Genomic DNA, 23,394 nt, shown 5'->3' with positions numbered 1-23,394 from the left:
AAACGAAGTACACGAAGTTGCAATGGCTAACTTTTAACTAAACAAATCCCAAGCTAAAAGCTACTAGATGGATCTACTTATATAGGAGCAAGGGGTGGCGGCCAAGGAGGTGGGAGGACGTCCCAAGACAGCCTAAAACTAACCCTAGGTCGTACAAGGCTCATGGGCCCAAGTGGAGGTGATGCAACACCTTTGGGCTTGTAGTTTGACTCGGATTCTGCTGCAACGTCAGATTGTTTCATCCGTAACTCAACGCTCCGGACGAATTTGAAGGTGAATCCAATTGGGTTGGAAAGAGCACGAAATCTAGTTTCCAACAAAAAAAGAATCACCCAATTTGGAGTCCGTATGAAAAAGTTAGCGTTTTGAGTCAGGTATGTCTGTGCAGTCCGAATCTGAATCCAGAACGTGAAAGACTTGGACTCTATCTTCTCTTGGCCCAAAAGTGACGTGAGAAGACTTTTTGAACACAACATAAACTTCTCCTTTTCCCTTATCTTCATATGTGGATTGTACAAATGTCCCATACACCTGCAATTAGACAAAACACAAAAGTGTGTGAAGTATTTTTGTTCTGGATAACATAAATAGATTATTGAATAGTTTGCATTAGAAATCACCTGACAAATATGCATGTATGCAATATTTTTGGTCGTATCCAAGGTAGTCATGTCCTCATCAGCTAAGGTATTTTCCAAGATCGATCTGCGATCAGGATACCATCAGTTGAAGATTCGAGAATAGGATATACCTAAGACGACTTTTACCACCAGGTATGGGTTGTACGAGTACACCGTTATGTCATTTGGTCTGACTAACGCACCTGCCTATTTTATGAACATGATGAACAAAGTGTTTATGGAGTTTTTGGATAAGTTCATCGTAGTGTTCATTGATGATATTCTGGTTTACTCGAAGAATGAAGAGGAGCATAAGGAGCATTTGCGTTTGGTACTTGAGAAGCTCAGAGAACATTAGTTATATGCCAAGTTTAGCAAATGTGAGTTTTGGTTGAAGGAAGTTGGATTCCTCGGACACGTTATATCTGGAGAAGGTATAGCAGTAGATCCCACCAAGGTTGTCACTGTGACAAATTGGGAAGCCCCAACAACAGTTGGAGAAATCTAGAGTTTTCTTGGACTTGCAGGATACTATCGAAGATTTATTGAAAATTTCTCGAATATTGCGAAGCCTATGATGGAGTTGTTGAAGAAGGATACCAAGTTCATATGGACTGAGGAATGTGAGGCCAGTTTCCAGGAGTTGAAGAAACGTTTGGTTACATCACCAGTGTTGATTTTGCCGGATAAGAACAAAGATTATGAGGTGTATTGCGACGCTTCACGTCGAGGACTTGGAGCAGTGCTTATGCAGGAGGGGAGAGTTCTTTCATATGCCTCACGACATCTTAAGCCTCATGAGTTGAATTATGCCACGCATGACTTGGAGTTAGCAGCCGTAGTGCATGCATTAAAGACTTGGAGACATTTTCTCATTGGAAACCATTGTGAGGTATACACGGATCACAAGAGTTTGAAGTATATTTTCACGCAGAAGGAGCTAAATCTCAGGCAAAGGAGATGGTTGGAGCTCATCAAGGATAACAATATGAGATTGCATTATCATCCCGGAAAGGCTAACGTAGTAGCCGATGCGCTGAGCCGTAAAATCCATGTCAACACCCTAATGATAGGAGATTTACCGAAGGAGTTAGCCGAGGACCTTCGTGAGCTATGTTTGGAGATAGTTCCGAGAGGCTATGTAGCAGCATTGGAGATTCAGTCTACTTTGATGGATAAGATCAGAGAAGCTCAGAAGACTGACAAGGAGGTTGCCTCTATAAAGGAGAAGATGAGCAAAGGAAAAGTTAATGGATTTCGTGAGGATGAGCACGATACCCTATGGTTTGAAGACCGTGTTTATGTGCCCAATGACCCGGAGATCAGGAAGTTAATTCTGTAGGAGGCCCATGATTCACCATATTCGATTCACCCACAAAATACCAAGATGTATTTGGATTTGAAGGATACTTTCTGGTGGACCGGAATGAAGAAGGATATTGCAGAGTATGTAGCAGTTTGTGATGTATGTCAGAGAGTAAAGGCAGAGTATTAGAAGCCAGCAGGAATGTTACAGCCATTGCCAATACCCGAATGGAAGTGGGATAAGCTAGGCATGGATTTTATTACGGGATTGCCCAGAACTCGTTCAGGCTATGACTCGATTTGGGTTGTAGTCGATCGTTTGACAAAGGTAGCTCATTTCATCCCAGTGAAGACTACCTACACCAGTGCAAAGTTGGCAAAGATATACATGACCAGGATCGTATGTCTGCATGGAGTTCCAAGGAATATTGTATCAGATAGAGGAACCCAGTTTACCTCAAAGTTCTGGAATCAGTTGCACGAAACTTTGGGTACCAGGCTAGAGTTCAGTACAACTTTTCATCCGTAGATAGATGGACAGACCGAGAGAGTCAATCAGATTTTGGAGGATATGCTAAGAGCTTGCGTGCTAGATTACAGATCTAGTTGGGACGACAATTTGCCATATGCAGAGTTCTCTTACAACAACAGTTATCAATCTAGTTTGAAGATGGCCCCTTTCGAAGCCTTGTACGGAAGGAGGTGCAGGACCCCATTGTCGTGGGATGAAGTTGGAGACCGCCAGTTGTTTGGACCAGATTTAATTAAGGAGTCTGAACAGAAGGTGAAATTGATTCGCGATAGGCTCAAGGTAGCCCAGTCCAGGCAGAAGAGCTATGCAGATTCTAAACGCAGGGAGACAGTTTACGAAGTTCGAGACCAAGTTTATCTTCGAGTATCTCCACTTCGAGGAGTTAAGTGCTTTGGAGTTAAGGAAAAGTTAGCGCCACGTTTTGTAGGACCATACAAGGTTTTGGAGCGTATGGGAGAAGTAGCCTACAAGTTGGAATTGCCCGAAGAATTGTCAGGAATTCACGATGTATTCCATGTTTCCCAGTTGAAGAAGTGCCATGCAGAGATGGCTGATATACCGCTGAGAGATACAGTGCCGCTGGAAGCGATTCAGTTGGACAGTGATTTGACCTATGAGGAGAAACCAGTCAAGATTCTTGAGTATGCCAGCCGAGTCACCCGCAGCAAGGTTATCAAGTTTTGCAAAGTTTAGTGGAGCCACCACACCGAGGAAGAAGCCACCTGGGAGTGAGAGGAAGATCTGTTGAAGGACCACCCTCACCTATTTTCTAGCCAACCCGAATCTCGAGGGCGAGATTCATCTTAAGGGGGGTAGGTTTGTAACATCCCAAATTTTCAATTTGGAATGTTATACATTAGCTCATCTCTGCATATCATATTTTATTTGCTTTTGGTTGATCCTAGAAATTCTACGCAATTCAAGGACCCTCGGAGAGAGTTGGGGATTTCATTATTTTCATATTTGAGTTTTCTCAAATTTTAAAAATAGGATCAGTTGATTTTATTTATTTTATCTTCAGTTATTTCTATTATAAAAAAATATGAGAGAGGGAATAAAATGACTTTCCCAAAATAAAGAAATATTGAGGATTTAACAATAAAATCAAATAAGATTTTATTTTGGATTTGTTTGCTATTTTATTTGAATTTTGAAAAAATGCGCATTTTTCAAAATTGCATTTAGGACCCAAATAAATGTTCATCCTGTTCGGCTTGATTTTAGAAGTCGGGGAAAATATATTTCGGGATTTTCAGAGTCTGTTTAGTATTTCTTTTATTTGTTTTTCTGCGCGTAATTATTTAAAAAAAACGCGCAACCGACTTAGAGCCGGTTTCGGCCCGGACTCTTCGGGCCGACCTTTATATAGCGCTGCCCCGAGCCCGTTAAGCCCCAAGCCGCCGCGCCGCCTAACCCTAACCCTAGCCCGCCGCCGCCACGCGCTGTCGTAGCCGCCGCCGTCCCGCACCGCCGCGCCGCCCCGCCGCCACCCGACGCCACCGCCCCGCGCCGCCGCACGCCGGAGCCGCCACCGGACCCCGCCGCCGCCGCCGAGGTTGACCCCACCGCCGTCGCCGGTTTTCCTCTGGAAAACCGTTCGGTTTCGTTCGGTTTTTCATCGGTTTTTTTAGTTCCGTTTTTTATTTAGATCGGTTTATTTTCGGTTTAGTTTATTTAGCGAGCGTTCGCTCGTTCGTTCGTTTTAACGGACGCATTCACCATTTAGTTCCAGAAAACGAACGTTCGTTCGTTAATCTGTTTGTCGTTTTTCTTTTTCTTGGATTTTCCGCGATTATTTCTGATCACGATTTCTGATCCGATTTTCGTTCTAGTTTAACTTTTCGCTCGTTTATCGGAATCAGGCGATTCAAGCGCCTAGAGTTTCGTCTCGAAACCCCCTTTCTGTTTAACCAACTCAAACAAGATTTTGCTTCTGTAAAATTTGACCTAGATCCAGATTAGTAAACGAAGTTTGTTTCTTTCGCCGTTTGACTTTCGTTGCTTCGTTCGATTTGATTCTTTTTGCAAACCAGAGTTCTTAAGTTGAACTTTCTGGTTAGTTCTCTTATTTGAGTTTTACGTATGCATTAGTTGAGTACTTATTGTATGCTTGTTTGTTTGCGATAGAGTACCCGGAGTGCGCCGCTTGCTACTTTGAATCTCTAGGTTTCGCGGATCATCAGCAAGGCAAGTAACACTTTGATCATACCTTTTCATACCCAGTTTTATTGCATTAGATCAATCCTCAAACATTGCATGATTATGATCTAATTAAATTGTGGGTTTTGGAAAGTAGATGAGGTAGTACCTATTACCTGTTTTATTATCAAACCCTTGGGAGTTACTTCTATGTTTGCTTATCGCCATGCTATGCTAGTAGACGTGGATTGGGTGAGTGTATCCATGACAGATGTGAGATTGTTAAATTAATGGTTTATTTAAGGTGGCAACTTAAACACACATCTGGGTGGATTGAGGCACCTGGGTATTCCAGCGATTACCTGTTTTTCTTTATGGACCGCCACCCAGGCTCAAAGGGATCATGAGATTATGCATACTAGAAACTTCCGTGTGCAGTCACAAGCTACTATGGGCTCTAGAATAGTTGACTAAGTCGTGCGAACTCTTAAAGTGGTAGACTAGCAGATGTAGGGGATGTAGGTTGGTACGGTCTACCCGTTCGTAAGGTGCTCGCGCTTCTGAAAGACTATGTCTCGGTCATCCGTTTCTCAAACATCATGTAGTGCGAGAATCCCAACGGAGGAGATCGAGTCTTGTGGGGAAAAGTGCGCAAACCTCTGCAGAGTGTATAAACTAATCATGGTTAGCCGTGTCCCCGGTTATGGACAACTTGAGTATCTAGTACATGGATTATCATGTGAATCTCGTCATGTTACTTTAATTAATTTGTTGGGTTTTAATGATGATGCTTAATTGGGATTGAGAGGGTGTCTACACTCTCAATGTTTAACAACTACCATGATAGTTAAATAAAATTATTCCTTTGCAGTAGGGAAAAGTTGGCTTTACGCAAAACTGTAACCATAGAGCTTTCCACCAGCCAAATATGCATGTAGTATAGCCGTATTCTTTCATTACTCTCTATGTGTTACATTGCCAGCATATTCCATGTGCTGACCCGTTTTCGAGCTGCAACGTTCATGTTGCAGACTTTTCAGACGACAAGTAAGGTGCCTTTAGGTCATGCTTCTATACTGAGTGATGCCGTTGGAGTTGATGGACTCACTTATCTTCCAAGCCTTCCGCTGTTATCGTTATTAGATGGCCTTAAGCCACATTTATTGTAATAAGTTCTGTTTTGAGACATTCGATGTAATAAGTGTGTGATTGCTACTCTATTATAAATCCTTCATGTACTGTGCGTGTCAGCATTACTGATCCAGGGATGACACTGAAGTACTCTCTATCACAACTTTCCAACCGAACCAAACTGGGTAAATATTTCCTTCTTTTATTTCTCAACTTCCAAAAGATTCGGATCAACCAAGATGCCGATCAACTATATCTCCTCCTTTTATTGCAATTCTTGCCTTCTATCTCTCTTCCTTCCTTTCTTCTCTCCTTGTTTACCATGAAAAGGACCAAGTGCAAGGAAAGAACGGATCAGCAAACTTCCCAAACGTATAAAATCCCTTGATTGATGTGCAGATTTCTTTCAACTCTTTCTTCTCTTTCCAAAAGGAAACAACGTACGTGTGGATAATAACAACCTAGAGCCCAACCGATCTTGTCTTTTTTATCAGCCGCAACAAACTTTTCTGTCCAGCAACTCAGATCCCAAAACGTGATTCCCACCAGTTTTTGTTTGCAACATGGTTTCCAAGGTCAAAGATTCCTGATTAGCACTTGCCCTTTTATCTTTCTTCTTCCCAGACACACAACAGGACTTGTTTTTTTCTTTTCTTTACTGACTGATCCAATCACCTTTTTTTTCAACTCACAACACCTCACGAACAAGTCAGTTGACTAGAACGTGGTGTCTCTCTAACCAAGAATTGTGGGATTCCTTTCCTTCAACAAAAAAAGTGTAAGGCAAACCGGCTTTTTCTTCTTTCTCTCCAATATTGCTCGTAGCAATATGTTGAACTTCTTCTTTTTGTGCCCGATCCAATCTCTCTTTGAATATCTCTTTTTAAGGATCTTTTCTCAACCTTTTCTCTCCGTAAGATGAATCATGCTCCAAGACGGCGACAAACAAAAAAGTGACAACGGAAGATGGCAATGAAGTGGATGATGCTGTATGTGGATGCGACGTGAACAAAAAGTGACCAGAACTCAAAACTCTAAAAGTTTAGACACTAAAACCAGCAACTCGACGCGCAAAGCAACCGAAAATTCAACAATGCAAAAGTAAGTGATAATAGAGAAAAGGCTTAGACTGTCTGGGACACGGATGAACTAATCCAACTGTTTTTTCAGCTTTTTCGTGGACTGTAGGTATGAAAAACATATGCAAACTAGACCATGAAAAACTGGAAAATCTCACCGAGCAACCTGAAAACTGATACCACTTGATAGGAGCAAAGGTGTCCCGTCTTTTGATGAGATGATAACTATCGATTTGGTGGAGACGACTTTGACGATCCGACTACAGACGTACACGATGTTGCGCCTTAGCAATCGCTAAACCAACCCCGAGAGGTTATTGACCACGCCGGAGCACGATCAACCTGACCATGAAGGTCTATTCCTGCAAGCAATCGAAGAACAAGCAAGAATATGATTAAGCAATCTGAATATTGCGAGTATGGATGAAGTATTGAGAAAAGTGGGGTTTCATAAGCGGTCTTGGTCTGGTCGTTGGACATAAACGAAGTACATGAAGTTGCAGCGGTGACTAACTTTTAACTAAATAAAACCCAAGTCTAAACGATGCCTTAATGGCTATACTTATAGGGGGAAAAAGAGAGGGGATTTCATCCACCCTTGGCAAGGTGGGACTAAAGTACCTCCCTGTTCGTTTCCCCTACAATACGGACTCTAAAAATAGCCTATGAAGTAGTATTTCGAAATTACATGGGCCTGGCCCAAAAATAAGGTGACACAGCACCAATAATATGTTATGGATGAAATTTATAAAAGGCCATCTTGTATATTTCGTCCATCTTCTTGTATGTCATCATGGTGGCTTCAAACTGCGGAAATCTCCACTACAAACTCCGTTCTTGTTCTCTTCGCACACGCCTTCGTCTTCATGCTTGATAATGCTCCAATGTTCATCCTTCTTGTCCATGCTAGGCCCTTCAGCTGTAAGCAACAAAAATGTATCAAAGTTAGGCAGCATCATATTCTCACGTACTTCAGAAACATTACCAAGAAACGAAAGTACCTGATAAAATAACTGGCATGCGTGATATATACTAATCGATCCAATAGGTATAGTAGTAGGGACTATGGGTGTAACTATGGCCTCCATGTCCTCATCAGGAGCATTATCAAGCATGAAGACGAAGGCGCGTGCGGAGAGAACAAGAACAGAGTTTGTAGTGGAGATTTCCGCAGTTTGAAGCCACCATGATGACATACAATAAGATGGACGAAATATACAACATGGCCTTTTATAAATTTCGTCCATAGCTTATTATTGGTGCCACGCCACCTTATTTTTGGGCCAGGCCCATGTAATTTCGAAATAGTACTTCATAGGCTGTTTAGAGTCCATATTGTAGGGGAAACGAACCGGGAGGTATTTTAGTCCCACCTTGGCAAGGGTGGATGAAACCCCCTCTCTTTTCCCCTATAAATATAGCCCTTAAGGCATCGTTTAGACTTGGGTTTTATTTAGTTAAAAGTTAGCCAATGCTGCAACTTCGTGTACTTCGCTTGTGTCCAATGACCAGACCAAGACCACTCATGAAACACCACTTTTATCAATACTTCATCATACTCACAATATTCAAATTGCTTAATCATATTCTTGCTTGTTCTTTGATTAATTGCAGGAATAGACCTTCGTGGTCAGGTTGATCGTGCTCCAGCGTGGTCAATAACCTCTCGGAGTTGGTTTAGCGATTGCTAAGACGCAACATCGTGCACGTTTGTAGTCGGATCGTCAAAGTCGTCTCCACCAAATCGATAGTTATCATCTCATTGAAAGATCGCGACACCTCGCCTCTATCATAGATGATGTCCTACTTGTTAGCTTTGATCATGTGTCATATGTGTTGCTAACTGATGTCAATCTTCTTGACAAGATAATGAAGACAAAGTGGGACAGCCGGTAGTGATGCGCAGGTTGTCGCTAGCGCAAAGGGGCAGAGGAGCTCATCCACACCAACTGGTGGTTGAAGAGGGTGGTGCTCCCTGGCAGGGTGGAGTTCATGAGCATACCACCAGGCGCTAGCACGAGGCTGAGGACCGGCCACGATGAGGGTGCACGGGAACCTATCAGGTTTTACGTGCAGATCGCTGATCAGGAGGACATCGCCATGCTCATCATCACGCGTAAATTCAGGCCGGTGATGAAGCAATGGCTGGTCAGTGGCCCTCCTCGCATCGTCAGCCTCCCCGCCAACAAGTGGTGCAAGTTTTGGGTCCAGGTGTAGATGTTCATGGGGTACATGGTGCTGGGGCGTGGCCAGGAGTACTTCTGCGGCCGGCACAAGATCGTCCCCGGGGACCTTGTAGTCTTCAAACTGTCCAACCCGGGGCTGAAGGTGTAGATCTCATCGCTAATAGCTCCAACATCTACAAGGTCTGGTGCTCAAAGCACAACTACGTCGGCGACATCACTCAGGCCCTCTAGTTCGTCTGTCAAGTCTGATCTCTCATGCTCGTAGTATGAACTGAAGTAGTGTAGGTTTGAACTGAAGCCTGAACGTCTCTTTTGCTGTGAACTTGTGTATACTTTGCCCATGGAGCAGCACCCTGGGTTCCAGTAAGGGCATGTGATGCCCTGCTATTTTAAACTTATGCCTAGTAGCTTATGATCTGCCTATTCTTTGCTTGTTATTGTTGTTTTACTGCTGCTAATCATAGTGTTGTGTGGGTGTGTGTGTTGTGTGCTGTCAAATGGGTGGTAAGTACACCACATTTGAAAGGGGTGAGCAGATCAAGTACTTGCACACAACCAGATAGCCATGGTTTGTATCTGCTCACACCTAAAGCATAAACACAAGCAACCAAACAAGTTGCAGCCATTTGGGCCTTGATGCAATGCAGGCAACCAATCAACACATGTGGATGCTGGTTTTTTGTTTGCATATGCTCAGCCAGGCCTAGTTGGAACAAGAATGCAAAGTCGCAAAAACCATGCAGGTAACCAAACACGCCCTTAGCTAGGCAGGAGGACACAACCCCTTTAGGATAGGCCTCAGGGTGGGCATCGGGTCCCAATTCGGTTTTATTTCCATAGTAATACGATTCTCGGGTTAATGGGTAGTGCTCCTTCTAAACGTATAGCCCAAAATCCATATACCTATACCTATTTTAAAGGGAATAGGTTCCCTTAAAAATATAAATAAATAAATAAATAAAGCGAATAGGTATTCTTGGTTCGTCATGCTATTTTATAGAAATCCCTGATGTTTCTAGTAATCAACCTATAGTCAAATTTTAAGTCAGATTTTTGTTTTTGCAGAAAACCGCCTGATGTTTTTGATTATCAACTCACAAGTTAGTTTTAAATTAGTTTTTTTAATTTTGTAGGAAACCCCTGATATTTGGGTTAATCAACCAGCAGTACATATCAAATGCTTTTAAAAATACCCTTATCCTAAACCCTAAATTTAAATTTAACATGTTATATATTATATTTGATTAGGAAAATATGTAGAGTCTGAATATGATGTTATTTTACCTGTTAACTAATTTTGAAATTCTTTTTAGGGTGCAACCTTAATCGATAGCACATGATTCGTCTTTTTTTGTACCGGTGTCAATCCGGATTGTAAATGAACACTTCATAAAACCAGTATTGGAGACGAAAGAAACCAGCTATAACCAAGCATGTAAGCCTTGCCAGAACCTCACAGAAAAAGAAGATTTCTCAACTTATACCGAGAGAGACGCTTGATTGACGATATTCAAATGCTTTGTGATTGTATGAGCATTGAGGCCACCATAGGCAAGGGTGAGAAGGACGATAAGTGGCAGCACAGATGAGATGCCATGTGTTGAGATAAAGGATGTGAACCTATTGAAGTCTTGAGTAATGGTTACTGTATTAGGGGAGTGTGATTTTCTTCTATCGCAATGCATGGCTTTTTTGCTAGTGTATATATAAGGATACAATAAGAAGCTAAGTTTTATCGATCAAATACCACTTGAAGTGGGATACAATAAGGATCGTGGGTTGAAACCAAACATGGCGCCCCTCATCCAGAGAATTTGAAAACTTAGCTAAACTATATGCTTCTTTATTTGCCATTCGTCCTTCAAAGGTAAATTTGTAGTTAAAATTGGCCGCACGCTGCTTGATCTCTCTTATAGTGATCTCATAGTTGCTCATTGTGCCTTCATGTATCTCCTTGATAATTTGATTTGCATCTGATGCGACAAAAAATTATGGACGTGCAAATCCTCAGCTAGTGACAGGGCCTCTCGACAAGCAATTGCTTCTAGAATTGCCGCATAAGGGATTCCACGAATAACCAAGGCTGAGCTACCCATGAACGAACCTCCCGCACCTCGGTAAAATGCAACTGCCAATCCATCAAGTCCAGAACATGTTGTTTGGGCATATTTCTCCCATAGTGGTTTTGGTGATTGATGACAATGCATTTGCGGACTAATCCTATGCATTGAGCATTTTAGATAATCTATCATATGGCCCAAGATGATTCGAGCCCCTTGGAGCTTTAAATGCGAAGACGGTCATTTTACTGTGTTTCTTTTTCGGTGGATTTGAGTCATAGGAGAACCATACTATTAAGATGGGGGTCTGCTTCGGAAAGGTTTGGGTGGAATCAACACATACACTTTTTTCATTTGCACCCTCATTCCTTTTCCCGCGTCGATGGAGTTGCTCCTATGTTTCCTGTGCATAGGTCTAGAAGGCCCCAGGCGGTAGTACCGCTCATGGCAGCGGTAGTACTGCTTGTGAGCGACAGTACCGCAGTTTAGTGCCGCGTGTAGTACCACTACTTCTGGCGACTCGATCTTTCGTGTCGGGTTGCACAACAGTGGGACGATAGTACAAGCGGTAGTACCGCCCGCCCACTACCGCTCCACTTCCGATTCCTTCTGGATCCGTCACGCTCTCAGCGGCTGTAGAGCGACAGTGGGAGAGTGTCACTACCGCTTATAAGCGGTAGTACCACTCATATCGAGCAGTAGTACCGCTGTTGCGGCACTGCTGCACCCCATCTGTGATGCCCTACTTCCTTAGTACTCTGAGCTGCAACCCCAGCTGTAGTACTGCTCGGGCGAGCACTAGTACCGCTTTGGCGGCACTACCGCCTCGTGGTCTCGTGCCATTGCATTGCTCTTTGTGTACTACCGCCCGAGCGGTAGTACCGCTCTCCTAAGCGGTAGTACTGCTTAGTGCGGGCTGTGAGCAAGGTAACAGTTGGAATCTTTCCTACTATATATAGGGGGTCTTCTTCCCAAAGAAGACTCACCTCCTCCTCCCCAAACTCCATTGTTGCTCAAAGCTTCATTTTCGCCCGATCTCTCTCCCTAGCCAAAAAAACTTGTTGATTCTCTAGGGTTTGGTTTAGAGGGCCCCGATCTACACTTCAACCAAGATAAATTTGATTCCCCCCACTAATCTCCTGCGGACCTTGTTACTCTTGGGTGTTTGAGCACACTAGATGGTTGAGGTCACCTCGGAGCTGCAATTCACTATGGCGAAGCTTCATGGTGGTGTTAGGAGCCTCCAATTAAGTTGTGGAGATTGACTCAACCTTGTTTATGATGGTTCGGTCGCCGCCTTCAAGGGAACCACTAGTGGAATCACAACATCTTGAATTGTGCGGGGGCGTGAGGATAATATGGTGGCCCTAGTGGCTTCTTGGGGAGCATTGTGCCTCCACACCGCTCGAACGGAGAGGTACTTCCTCTCAAAGGGAAGGAACTTCGGTAACACATCCTCGTCTTCACCGGCTCCACTCGTGGTCACTTCTTACCTTTACTTTGTGCAAGCTTTATTTGTGTTGTATCCTTTGCTTGTGTGCTTGCTTGTGTTGTTGTTAGCATCATATAGGTTGCTCACCTAGTTGCATATCTAGACAACCTATTTGTTGCTAAACCTAATTTTTTAAAGAAAAGCTAAAAATTGGTAGTATCCTATTCGCCCCCTCCTAGTCAACCATATCGATCCTTTCAATTGGTATCAGAGCCTCATCTCTTTTAAGCGCTTAACCGCCTTAAGAGTATGGTTGACGATGGGCAAGTGATGGTGGTCTTCCCACGGTCAAAACGGTGGCCACGGTCACACGAGAGGACCTAAGTGAAGCTTTGGCTTCACTTAGGATCTCCATGAAGACCGAGGTCAAATACTTCTTCATGGAATTACTTAAGGATCTTAATCTCCCTACCGATCCATTGTAAATGGTCAAACACACTACCAAGGATTTGGATGCTGTCGTGGTTTTGTCACGGCAGATGTCCTAGCGTGAGGACTTAGTCGTGGAGACATCGCAACGTAGTTAGCTTAAAGGGGTTAAAGCAGGACAAAGGACGCAAGAAGTTTATACTGGTTCAGCCCCTTGCGGTGAAGGTAAAAGCCTAATCCAGTTGTGATGGAATTGCTAGGGTTTCGATGACTAGGGAGCGAATCCGCTTTGCCTGGCTCTCGATCTCTTGTTTTCTGTCTCTAAACCGCCCCCGGGTCATCCCTTTATATACATAGGTTGACACCCGGCGGTTTACGGAATCCCGGCCGGCTCATAATTGTGTCTGGCTCGGTTTCTACCATTTCTTATCTTATAATACAAGTTATACATCTTATGGCGGTTTACATCTACCGGGCCCTAATCCGCCTTCGGGCCTTCTTATTAAACCTCCTTCGTAAAGCGCCCTGCCTTCGTGGGCTTCAATAGGAATAGCTTACCATAAGTATAATCCGGCCCCTCCTGGGCAGTTTATACTTAATAGCTATATCCCCAACATTAGGCCCCAAATTGATTTGAACTGCTTCATGTCAATTTTCAGTACTTAGAAAAATTCCTTATTTCAACACCTGCTGAAAAACCTTGTAAACCGCCGTGACGTCATCTCCGAGACCATAATAATCTGTCGTGATGTCATCTGCCATTAGCTTTACATAAATCCCAAATCTTTTAGTGTATCTTCTTTAATGAATTTCTGAAAATCGAGGCGTCTGCATGTCTATAGATCCGTTTTTTCGACCTCCTCGATTCCCGTGCCTGCCGCTTATCCCTTCACCTTATAAAAAGGGCCGGGGGTCATTTTCACTTTTCCCCTTGTGCCTCTCAGCCTCATCATCTTCCTCGCGTCGCCCCAACACCTCAAGCTCCGCCGGCGCCGTCGAACTTCGCCTCTGCGTCAACTTTGGCCGCTGCATCACCCTGAACGTACCAGAGAATCGCGACACCTCTCCGTTGTTCCTTTAGCACCAGTAAGCCTCCCTTTCCTCCACCGTAGATCCAGTTCTAGGGTTTGAACGTTCCTCGGTATTCGTCGATGTTTGTCAGTGCTCATATCAGCGCTGTAGTTCCTTCGATTGAAACCTCCATATTCAGCCTGTACAGCAAAGACCATAGTCCTTTTTTCATCACCGCATCTCGTTTAAGAAAAAATTCCAATCTGAACCTTAATCCATTGCTTCGGTTTCCATGTTTAGGTCTTAATATATTTTCATTTTCCGACCCATGATAGATCCAAAATTGTAATGCCAACTTGTGAAACCTGTTTTACCCTTACTTAGCTATTTCAGATCTGTACCTTCCATACCAATGTAGGCGGTTTAACTTTAGAAAATGATAACCCGCCAGGTACCATTAGTCCCCTCGTAAACCGCCAATCACTTTATCATTGTAGTTCCGATAGCATCAACCTCCGGTTTAACAATTTTGCATGCTTGAACACCTTTCGCCCCTTAACCTGCAACGCTTTATGCTTGTTAACCATGAATCTTAAACCGACATGAACCTTCCTTCAGGTCGTCCAAGAAATGCCAAGTATTTTTATGCTTGTAACTGGGTTCCATCCCGGATTACGGAAGAAGATCTGAACAAATGCATTATAACTGGTGCTTTACCAAAACAAAGTGAAATCCTCTGGCGAGCTGCCGGTCCAGAAAATCCCCCTGAGCCCAAGGATGGCGAGATAGTTGTGTTTGTTGATCATCTTAGATGTGGTTTTAAACAGCAAGCACGTCACTGAAATTTTTTAAAGTGTTTTGCGAGGCTTATCTGCAAGAAGAACCGACCGTTGAACTGTTCAGGGACTTTTTTTCTATTTAAACCATCGTACTGAATTTATAGAGGGGCCCAATACTAAACTTGGCAGCGCTTCATTTCAGAAAAGGAAAGACGCCAGATTCCCTCAGGCCAAGCATCATAGTCACCCTAAGGATTGGAACCATACTTGGTTCTATTGCAAAGATACTTCCCCAGTTGACGAGAATCCTCTACTGGGTTATCGTGCTCACCGACTTACCCATACACATCCATTTCCCCAATGGTTGACTGCAAAAGAACGAGCCAAATATGCACCACAACTTGCAAAGCTCAGAGCCTTTGTGGCTAATGGTTTAACAGGAATTGACTTTGTTTGTTGCTGGATATCTTGGGGTATTTTGCCTTTAAGCCGTTGCCCCGGTTTAATGTGCGAGTACACAAGGGACTTGAAAGACCCTCAACGGCTCACTAACATTCAGTTAACTGATGCTGAAATCACTGAAGCTGTCAAAAATATACTGGATGAATCGGTGGCTGTCTGCAGCAAAACAGGGCTAAGTCCCTTCCGCGTTTCAAATAAACCGCCAGCTGTAAGAATTGCTTAACCCCTGTTTGAACCTGATATTCTTAACTCTTCCTTATAACCTTTGTCAATCTTTTAACAGGGTGATGACCCATTTTGGAAGAAGAAAGCTCAGGATAAACCGGCCAAGACCCCTCGACCCAAGACAAAGGTCGTCAAAAAGCCTGCCAAGAAGAAAACAGCTGAGTCCACCGAGCTGAACCTCGACGAGGATCTTGACAACCCGGAATCAGAGGTAGAAATTGATTCTCTTGGTTCATTTTTCATACACCTCATTGACAATGACCATTATTAGGATGACGCTAAAGCTAGCTGATGACGTAGAGGTAAATATTCTTTCCTCCGGTTCAGATCCCCAGCCAACACAGAAAACCCGTCAGGCAAACCGGAAAGTAAATTTTTCACACCCTCTAGCTTATCTGGATCCAAACTTTCTTTTGAAGAAACAGCAGCATGAAGCTCGCCGCACAACCCGGCATAGTGGCCAGGTGGTTACTTCATCCGGTTTACCGAACACGCCAGTTCGTAAATGCCGACCAGAGGTTTCATCCATTCCTGACACATCTTATCCCAAGGCTGGTTATTTTCGGCAACCTCTTAATCCATCTGACTCAAACTACCAGGGAACTTCCCATTCATCCTCTGGCGAATCAAAAGGGACACAACCTCCACCCCTTAAGACTGTTCCTGGGTAAGCATACTACACTTAACTCTTTATTCCTTGACCTGTTTAATATACTAACCTTTACTTCCATTAAATCAGAGCCAAAACTAGGCCCAGCAAAAGGCCAAACTGAATAAACCGGCTGATGTTAACCCGGATACTGAACCGGAAAAAAAAATCCCAGAACAGTTTGAGCCAAATGCTGATGCTATTCTTGATGATCCGCCAACGCAACATCATGAAACCTTTGCTGAACAGATGGAAGATGATCCCACAGGCCATGCTACTGACCCGCCAAGCCCGGCTAAAACTGCAGATAAACCGCCAAGCCCAGTCAAAGCAGCTGATGACCAATCAGATGATGTCATTGTTACAGGTTTAGGCTAAACAACTCCTGGTAATTCCATTGCTTTATCAAAACATAGTGCCAAGGAAGAATTTGCTGCTATGGATAAGGGCAAGTGGAAAACAGATTTGGAAAGCTATGCCCACCTCAGCGCCCAAAGATATCCACTCTAGGTTATTAAACTGCCGGTACATAAGCCGCGACTATGAAGCCGGTTTAGTGAACCTGATGACAGAGCGATATGAGGTAAATACTGTTAACTCTGTGTCGGTGTCAAAACCGGCGGATCTCGGGTAGGAGGTCCCGAACTGTGCGTCTAAGGCGGATGGTAACAAGAGGCAGGGGACACGATGTTTTACCCAGGTTCGGGCCCTCTTGATGGATGTAAAACCATACGTACTGCTTGATTTATTCTTGATGATATGAGTATTACAAGAGTTGATCTACCACGAGATCGGAGAGGCCAAACCCTAGAAGCTAGCCTATGGTATGATTGTATGTTGTCCTACAGACTAAAACCCTCCGGTTTATATAGACACCGGAGGGGGATAGGGTTACACAAGGTCGGCTACAAAGGAGGAGATATACATATCCGTATTTCCTAGCTTGCCTTCCATGCCAAGTAGAGTCCCATCCGGACACGAGACGAAGTCTTCAATCTTGTATCTTCATAGTCCAACAGTCCGGCTGTCCGGAGACCCCCTAATCTAGGACTCCCACACTCTGCATAATTGTTTCTCTCTTGTATCTGATTTATAATATCAACTCAAGTAGCCCCCAAGGGCTGGTTTATGATATCAATGTAAACCGGGAGTTTGTAATACTTCAACTTTGCCTGCGTAGCCCCCAAGGGCCGGTTTATCTTTTCAGGATGAACCGGGACTTTAAGTATCAATGTTGCAACTTTTGTTTGTGTAGCCCCCAAGGGTCGGTTTATCTCTTCAAGATGAATTGGGACTGTATTATTGAACAAATATAGATTAGCCCCCAAGTGCCAAGAATAATACTTGAATTGATCTTGGGACTTATAAGAGAAATTTGATAAGAAGCAATAGGCATTAGCCCCCAAGTGCCAAGTGTGTAACTTTTTATGTGCTTGGTACTTCAAAATGCTGCCAACTCATAACATGTATGTCTCTTACAGGCTGAGCTGAGCAAAAAGGAATCTCAAACCGCTGATCTTCAAGAAAATATCAAGTCCCAACAAGCAGAAACTTCTAAAGCCAAAGAGGAGCTGACTAGTGCCTTAGTAGCCATGGAGAAATTGAAGGAAAACTTCAAGAAGGAGCGGGCAGACTGGGACATAGAGAAAACCACACTGCAAAAGAGAGCTGAGGATGCAGAAGCAGCCCTTAACCCGGTGGTAGAAGAGCTGACTGGTTTGAAACGGCAAATAAATGCCATGACCACTACTATGTTTGGTAAGTACCCTTATTATAAGCTATTAACATGTATTATCCTATGAACTGCCGGTCTATCAATGTGCGTAATGATGCAGGATCTCGCATTACCCATGTGGGCTCTGATATGCAGAAGAAATTGAAGGCTGCCTATACTCTTATAGAACAATTATATACCGGTGTGCAACGGATCATTTGTACTGCCTCTCATAACAAACCGCGCCAACCTTGATCAAGGAAACATTAGAGAAGCTGTTAATGCTGCCTACCTGGTTTGAGGAGTTAAAAATATCAGCTGCAAGGGCAGGTGCTCTAACTGCGCTAATCTGGGCTAAAGCATGGATACCAGATCTTGACCCAGCTGATGTAGGAAGCGGCTATCCGAGCATAAAGGAGGACAGGTCAGATTTTGACAATGATGATCTCCGAGCTTTAACGAAGGAAATGCGCCCATTAGCGAGCAAATTGGCTGAAGAGACAGACCTTTCTCAATACCAGTTGATTTATGACTGTAACGCCCCGAGACCGATGTGCCAGGTGTCCTCCAGTTATTCGCTGTTGTTGCCTTGTCATTGCTTGCGTGTCATGCATTGCATATCATGTCATCATGCGCATTTTATTTGCATACATGTTCGTCTTATGCATCCGAGCATTTTCCTCGTTGTACGTTTTGTAATGTGGCGCTCCTATGTCACCCGGTGTCCCTTTCTACCTCTTTTCGTGTGCGGGTGTTAAACGTTTTCAGGTTGGACCGAGACTTGTCATGCGGCCTTGGTTTACTACCGGTAGACCGCCTGTCAAGTTTCGTGCCATTTGGACTTTGTTTGATACTCCAACGGTTAACCGAGGGACCGAAAAGGCCTCGTGTATGTTGCAGCCCAACACCTCTCCAAAGTGGCCCAAAACCCACCTAAGACCTCTCCATCATCTCGGTCGTTCGATCACGATCGCGTGGCCGAAAACCGCACCTCATTTGGACTCTCCTAGCTCCCTCTACCTATAAATATGTGTCTCCCTCCAAAATTCTCGCACAGATGAAACCCTAAAAACTCCTCCGCGCGTCGCCGGACACTTCCTCCCGCGCCGGACGGACATGTCCACCCCGCCGCCACGTCGCCCGGACCAATCCGGATCTGCCAGCTCAGCGCGCCTCCCGCCCGAGCCAACCGCAGGGAGCCACATCACCACCGCCAGCGCCCCACATCACCGCCGCCGCCCGGGGCCTAGATTCGGCCCGCCCCGGGGCCAAACCGGGCCGGGCCGGGCCCGCCCTCCGCGCCGCCGCCTCGCGCCTCGCCGCCCTTGCTCCGTCGCCTTTGCGCCGTCGCCGGCAAACTACTCCGGCGACCGGAGCGCGTGCCGCGCCGCCGCCTCTATACGCACCACCCAGCGCCGCCCGCGCGTCCCGCGAGCGCCGCCACCTCCCGCCTCGTCGCCTTGCCTCTCCAGCGAGCCGCCGGGCGCGCCTCGCTGCCGCCGGCTGGCCGTGCCGCCCAGGCTGCCTCCCGTGCGCCGCCCTGCCATGTCCGCGGGCGACCTCGCCCCATTCCGGCGAGTGCCCCGCGTCCCGCACCACGAGCTCAAGCTCGACCCGCCGCAGCTAGGAGCTTCCCCGACCTCCACCGCGGTCGCCCCCGGCGCCTCACGGCCGGATCTTCCATTCCGGCGATTGCCGGAGTTCAAGCTCGCCTCGCCGGAGTTCGGTCCGGTCGGATCTGTTTTGAGTGGGATCAGATCCACCAATTCGTCCATCCAAATACCTCGTCCTGATCTGGATCTCGTCATCCCGCTCTGTCCGATCCCGTTGACTTTCTCGGAGAGGTTGAATTTCCACTAAGTCCCAGATCTGCATATTTTTTTTAGCATTTTTCATCGCATCATAACTCCCTCGTCGTAGCTCCGATTCGTGTGTGTAGCATATCAAAATGTTCGTCTCGACGAGTACATCATTTCATCTCATTGCATCATTTTCATTTGAGCTCATCTTGATGCCTGAAATGCTGTTGGAAGAGGGCTATGTGAGTAATTTGTTAGATCTGTTTCAGCAAATGGCATTTTTTTATTTTTGCCATGATTAATGTGTGCATGCTATGATCCTGAGCTCTACATGTGTTTTGTTAAATGCCATGCCATCTTTACAGATGTGCTTGCCATGTATTTTTGTGACCTTTGTGGTGACTAGCACAAGCTTGCAAAGTAGCGTAATCAGTAATGCTGATTTCAGGGACTTAGAATTTCACCAAGTCCTTGTCCTGATTTTGTTGATATGCCATATGTTCATGCTGTTTCCTAGTGATCCATGCATCTTTTGAGGATGATCAGTAAGAATGTTTTGTTAACATTGTGGTGCTCTATCCATCCATGTCTTTGTTTGCATTTATGGAGCACCCTAGCTTGAGTCAATCAAGCTCTACTTTTGCTATAAAGTGAGTCCTGGCAGATCATTGACTTGTTTAGCGATTTTGCCGAGGATGCTGCTATTGATCCGTGCATGCTATATTGTTGTTCTTGCCATGCCTAGCTTCTATGCCATGTCTTCTTGATGGGTGTATGCTTAGTTTGTCATGCCATGCTCTGTAGTGAGTGCATCGAGCTCGTAAACATGCCTACTCGTTAAACTGTTTTGCATGCTCCAGTTTTTCACTTAAGTCTGAATCTGTTTATGTTTTTGCCATGTTCACATGCTTGCAATTGTATTTTCTGATCCCTTTTGGCTCAAGGTCACTAAGGGACTCTTGTTAAGTGCTTTGAGTATCTTCATGCCATGCCTTGCTTTGCCATGTTATGTTCCTGTAGCATGTAGTTTTCATGCTCTAAAGATTGCTTCCTGATGATAAATTCCAGACTTGTGTTAATTTCACTAAGTCTGAAACGTGTTATCATTGGCACTTTTGCCATGCTTGTTTGAACCTATTAATGATTGAATTAGCTGTAGCTCAGTGTTCATCTTTTGTCAAGCATCATGAGTGGATCCCTGCCATGTATTTTGTTGCCATGTTTGAGTGCTGTAGCATATTTATCTTGATGCATTTAGTCGGTTACTTGCTGATTATCGCAGACCGGTGCCATATTTGTTTTGCTCGCCATTTCCAAACCGTGCATCCGATTCCGGCGATCTTTATATCGATTTCAACCGAAATCACCTCACCTTTCCAGTGGCACTCTTGGATTTCCAAGTTGACGCCAGGTTCAATCATTCCTTTCCAAATCATGCATATGCATCACATACCGCATCCCGCATATCATACCATGTTCGTGTGTGGTTTGTTTACTATGTTGTGTGCTTATTTCCGGTGTTGCTTCTTCGGGTTGGTTCCGATAACGTTGCATTTGTGAGGACCCGTTCGACTACGTCTGTTTGTCTTCTTCATGGACTCGTTCTTCTTCCTTGCGGCAAGATGACCATACCCTCGAAATCACTTCTATTTTTGCTTGCTAGTTGCTCGCTCTTTTGCTATGCCTATGCTGCGATACCTACCACTTGCTTATCATGCCTCCCATATTGTTAAGCCAAGCCTCTAACCCACCTTGTCCTAGCAAACCGTTGTTTGGCTATGTTACCGCTTTGCTCAGCCCCTCTTATAGCGTTGTTAGTTGTAGGTGAAGATTGGAGCTTGTTCCATGTTTGGAACATGGATATTTTATTGGGATATCACAATATCTCTTATTTAATTAATGCATCTATATACTTGGTAAAGGGTGGAAGGCTCGGCCTTATGCCTGGTGTTTTGTTCCACTCTTGCCGCCCTAGTTTCTGTCATATCGGTGTTATGTTCCCGGATTTTGCGTTCCTTACGTGGTTGGGTTATAATGGGAACCCCTTGACAGTTCGCCTTGAATAAAACTCCTCCAGCAAGGCCCAACCTTGGTTTTACCATTTGCCACCTAGCCTTTTTCTTTCCCTTGGGCCGGCCAGCCCAAGGGTCATCTTATTTTAACCCCCCTGGGCCAGTGCTTCTCTAAGTGTTGGTCCAACCCAGAGCACCATGCGGGGTCGTCCCTTGGCAACTTGGGTTACGTTGGCTCCCGTACGCTTAGCTTATCCGGTGTGCCCTGAGAACGAGATATGTGCAGCTCCTATCGGGATTTGTCGGCACAGCGGGTGGTCTTGCTGGACTTGTTTTACCATTGTCGAGGATGTCTTGTAACCGGGATTCCGAGCCTGATTGGGTCTTCCCGCTAGAAGGAATATCCTTCATTGACCGTGAGAGCTTGTGATGGGCTAAGTTGGGACACCCCTGCAGGGATTTGAACTTTCGAAAGCTGTGCCCGCGGTTATGGGCAGATGGGAATTTGTTAATGTCCGGTTGTATAAAACCTGAAGTTGATCTTAATTAAAACACATCAACCGCGTGTGTAACCGTGATGGTCTCTTCTCGGCGGAGTCCGGGAAGTGAACACGGTGTTGGAGTTATGCTTGACGTAGGTTGTTCCTAGGATCACTTCTTGATCATCGTTGTTCGACCGTGCTTTTGCCTTCTCTTCTCGCTCTCTTTTGCGTGTGTTAGCCACCAAATATGCTAGTCGCTTGCTGCAGCTCCACTTCATACCTTTACCTTACCCATAAGCTTAAATAGTCTTAATCACGAGGGTGTGAGATTGCTGAGTCCCCGTGACTCATAGATACTTCCAAAACCAACTTGCAGGTGCCGTTGAACCGTGCAGATGACGCAACCAAGCTCAAGGAGGAGCTCGATGAGGATCGTGTCCTTTATGTTGTTCCGTTTCCAGTTGATCAGTAGTGGAGCCCAGTTGGGGTCGATCGGGGTTCTGTGTAGCATTTGGGGTAGTCTTCTTTTATTTTGGTTCCGTAGTCGGACCTTGATTGTATCTGGTTGATGTAATGCTTTATTCATGTAATTGTGTGAAGTGGCGATTGTAAGCCAACTATGTATCTATTTTCCCTTATGTATTACATGGGTTGTGTCATGATTACCTCACTTGCGACATTGCTTTCAATGCGGTTATGCCTCTAAGTCGTGCTTCGACACATGGGAGATATAGCCGCATCGAGGGCGTTACAATGACGCAGACAACAAACGGGTTAATGCACCAACTCATGATGTGGAAAATCTTATCCCGCCATTCCGTAAGCATACCTATGCCCCTAATGTTGAACCCTCCACACTTATAAGCGACGAAGCTGTATTCAAGGCCCTAACTGGAATCGACTGGGCAACCATTGACTTCCAGCCGCTGGGTGGAAGGGAGGAGGATGAACCGGTGCAGGATGATCCACAACCGTCAAGTGAGCCCGATGAAGAGTCATGATCCGGAGGCCGGTTTAGCCTTCTGCATACCACAACACTTGTTGAAAACAATTTTTCTTTTGGGCATCAAAGCGCCTTGTAATAGGCTAGTTTAAATACTTGGTCTGCTATGCCATCGCGCATATTCACTTTGCATGACACTGTTAATCCGTCATGATTATGCTATGTCTGCTTATGATCCTTGGTAGCTTTATTCAACCTATTTCCGCATACAAAAAGTGTCCTGGCGGTTTAACGCCGGACGGGTCATAACACCCAACATATAACTCGGGTTTATAACCAAGGCTGTATTTAAGAATAACCAAATATGAAATGTATCATACCTGCGATATTAAATCACATCGTTGG

The sequence above is a fragment of the Triticum urartu genome, chromosome 5 (genome assembly GCF_003073215.2).
Source record: "Triticum urartu cultivar G1812 chromosome 5, Tu2.1, whole genome shotgun sequence".
Classification (NCBI taxonomy): domain Eukaryota; kingdom Viridiplantae; phylum Streptophyta; class Magnoliopsida; order Poales; family Poaceae; genus Triticum; species Triticum urartu.
The sequence above is the reverse complement of the archived record's forward strand: the minus strand, read 5'-3'. Positions refer to the sequence as shown.